At 34.2% G+C, this 3,770-nt stretch overlaps 1 non-coding gene across 1 annotated transcript; it reads right to left on the bottom strand.

The window, feature by feature from the left end:
* Nucleotides 1–2,473: 2,473 nt before the first annotated feature.
* On the bottom strand, nt 2,474–2,580 carry LOC112423853 (U6 spliceosomal RNA). The gene has a single exon (XR_003014423.1). It is a non-coding gene; the product is annotated as a U6 spliceosomal RNA (small nuclear RNA).
* Nucleotides 2,581–3,770: the final 1,190 nt, after the last annotated feature.

The following is a 3,770-nucleotide window of genomic DNA, read 5'->3' as shown; positions in this document are numbered from 1 at the left end:
GTACTGTAGACCTTTTACTAGTGATATTTTGTTTGAATATGCGAACCCATAATTATTAGATCAAGGAAGGTTAGCTAAAATTAAGAGACCTCATAGACTAAACACTACCTTGATGAATTTACCACAGTCTAACACTAGGGCAGACCATTTAGTGTTTCGGGCTTTAAATATTTTTTAAATTATATATAGTAAAGTAATACATGTTCATAGTTTAAAAGTCAGGGTTGATAATGAAAAGCAGCAGGTCATACACTGCTTCACCTATGGCTTACTCCCAGATAACTTCTCTACTGAACCAACCATTTTCAACTCTTAAGTTGTTTTATTTTTTTAAATTTATAATTTACCTGTTATTTGAAAATTTCTTAAATTTCTATTTCTTATTATATCCATTTGATCATTATAACTTATTTCCTACTGTGAAAGCCACTTTTTACCAATTGTCCTCCATCCATTCTTCCAGTAGAATTACATAATAAGTTTTGGTGAAGTCAACATTTAGTTTTGCATTATTATGATTACGGCTATGTGCTTTACTCTATATTGTTCATTGCTGTGACATAAATTGTACAATTGTTATATTTCCTTTTGGAATTAATGACTGCCTCATTTTGGGAAGGTTTAGGTTTTTTTTTACAACTGTGATTAATTTATCCACAAACACTACAACAAAAATCTTTTTAAAAAGCTGAAATAAACTCTTAATCATGTTTTAAAAATCAGGAAATTCAGTAGTTTCCTTTGGATCTTAGAGAAATCACACGAGGTGTCCTTCATCTTCTTGCTTCAGTCTGGAGTGGTTAATTTCAGTACCTGCCTCAGAGCTGTCATTCTGGGCCTTCCACTCACAATCATTTAAGAAATCCCTTAGCTGTTTGCTATGTTGAAGTTGATATTTTCTGGATTTCGTGTCTTTCACTTTGTGGTTGACTATCTCATTTTAGCAAAACTCATCTTCTAGATGTTTTCTAAGAAAAGTTTTATGGACTTGCATATATAAAAATGTCATTTTTTTCCTTTTTTTTTTTTTTTTTGGTGAGTCAGGATCTTGCTTCCAGCACACTTGGTATGATTTTTTTTTGTTTTCAGTCATTGTTCTGGGCATTTGGCGGCCTTTTTCATGTGGAAATGTATATTTTCTCGTCCTGATATTTTTATTTAAATTGTATCTTTAATAATTGTATCTCATGCATTTTCTTTTGTTTTGTTTCTGAAAATTCTGTTGGTCAAACAGAGATCTCTTGGTTTTGGTCATTTAACTTTATTTGTTTTCTTCAGTGGTGAAATTTTTCATAATTTTGTTATAATTAATAAGAAATAGTCTCAATATTAACATTTAGAAGTTCTACTTGGCATTTTTTTTTAATTTGACAACTGTGTTTCTAATTTCTAAGAATACTTTCTTGTTCTCTGAATGCTCCTTTATTTTTCAGCCCTAGTCAACACAGTGTTTGTAGCTTTGTGAGTGACCTTCAGGCAGAGATACCTAGCTTAGTCATGTCTGGATCTTGACCCACAAAAACTATGAGATGATAAATGTTGTTTTAAATGCTAGGTTTTGGAATAATGTTTTATGCAGCAATAGATAACAAGCAAATACAACAAGGCTTTTTGGTTTTCTTAAAAATATATACATATTTTCATGAGAAAAGACAAGCAAGACAGCTGAATATAGCAGTATTCTCTCAACACAGGGCAAAAAGAATATTTTATATCCATGTGTTATTAGTGCTTTTGGCATTTTACATAGATCAAAGTATAAAGAATAAATACAAATATATTTTTTCCTTTCTACCATTCATGAATTGCTATCTTATGGTGTTATTAATGGCTATTAATGAATGTCCTACATTCTCAATTTGTTAAATTTCAAATTACTTTCCATGTTATTAGTCTGTATATTTTTATATTGTTCTGAATTAGTAAAGATAAACCTTTAAATCACAAAATTTCAAATGAAATTTCAGTATATTAAACGCCCCCCACTGGCCAGGTGCGGTGGCTCATGCCTGTAATCCTAGCACTTAGGGAAGCCAGGCAGGAGGATCGCTTGAGCTCAGGAGTTCAAGGCCAGTCTGGGTAGCATAGTGAGATCCCATTTCTACAAAAAATAAAAAATTAGCTGGGTCGGTGGTGGATGCCCATGGTCTTAGCTATTTGGGAGCCTAAGGTGGGAGGATCACTTGAGCCTGGGAGTCAAGGCTGCAGTGAGCTGTGGTCATACCATTGCACTGTAACCTGGGCAACAGAGTGAGACCTTGTCTCAAAAAAAGTCCCCACACCCCAATACTATCATTATCAATGACCATTAAGGTGATAAAGAATGTAATTATGACCAGAATCAGTATGAATTCCATTTATCTTCAAATGCATGTTCACTGAAGATGCCATGAGCAGTGACAAAATTAGTGAATAAAATGGGAGTCCTGTACACCGTTCTCCTTTTTATTTATTTTTATTACTTTTTTATTTATTTAAAATGGAATACTTCACAAACTTGCATGACTTCCTTGTGCAAGAGCCATTCTACTCTTCTCTGTATCATTCCAATTTTAGTATATATGCTGCTGAAGTGAGCACTTTTAAAAAAATATTTTACCACTTGGCTAGAAACTAAAGAAGATTTGATGGACTACAAAAGGAGTGCTGTCATAAAGAAGAAAAGGCACCATAATGGAAATCAGATATAGGCAACATATTCAATGTCAGTAGTAAAAGAGGTCATTTTAAAATCATGTTTGAAAAAATGGATGGGGAGTGGAGCAAAATAGCTGTTACTGAATAACCATTCTTTGCCAGACACTATGCTAACTACTTATGTACCATCTCATTTAATACCCACAACAACCCTGTGAGTTAGGCATTTGACTCTCCTTTTGCAGATTAGGAATCTGATGCTCACTTGTTAGCGCCAGGGAGTTAATAAGCAATGGTGCTGAAATGTAACCCCAGATATGTGGGACCCCAAAGCCTCTCTTCTCTCTGTAATTCCCTTCCTGATACAAATGAAGAATTCTATTTCATATCTGATATGGTTTGACTGTGTCTCCACCCAAATCTCATCTTGAATTGTAATCCCCATAATCCCCACATGTCAAGGTAGGGACCCAGTGCTAGGTGATTCTATCGGGGAGTGGTTTCCCGCATGCTGTTCTTGTGATAGTGAGTGAATTCTCACAAGATCTGATGTTTTTATAGGCGTCTGGCATTTCCCCTGCTTGCTCTTCTCTCCCTGCCGTCATGTGAAAAGGTCCAAGCTTGCTTCCCCTTCACCTTCCATCATGATTGTAAGTTTCCTGAGGCCTCTCTAGCCATGTGGAACTGTGAGTCAATTCAACCTCTTTCCTTTTTAAATTACCCTTTATAAAGACAGTTCTTTAGCGTGTGAAAACCCACTAATGTAATATCCCTCAATACCATTACTTACTTCATGAGTATTTAGTTTCTCTCATATGCCACAGTTAGTTCTAGGTACTATGGATAAAAAGAGGAATCTTGCTTCTGAAAGCTGACAGATATTGTTGATTTTCAAACAATAAATTATTTTTTAGCAATTTATTTTACAATTAAAAATATCATTGATGCTACTTATTTTAGTGACTGATTTTCTCCTTTGAATATAAGTCAAGTCTGATAACTTTAGTTGCAATCCATGTAATACAATGGGACTCAAAATTCCTGTCATTTTGTTCAGCAAATGTTGAATTAAATAGCAACACAAATAAATAATGAAGGACCACACCTACAGAGTAAACAAATTAAATCAGACA

The sequence above is a fragment of the Macaca nemestrina genome, chromosome 5 (genome assembly GCF_043159975.1).
Source record: "Macaca nemestrina isolate mMacNem1 chromosome 5, mMacNem.hap1, whole genome shotgun sequence".
In the NCBI taxonomy this organism is placed as follows: Eukaryota; Metazoa; Chordata; class Mammalia; order Primates; family Cercopithecidae; genus Macaca; species Macaca nemestrina.
The sequence above is the reverse complement of the archived record's forward strand: the minus strand, read 5'-3'. Positions and strand labels throughout refer to the sequence as shown.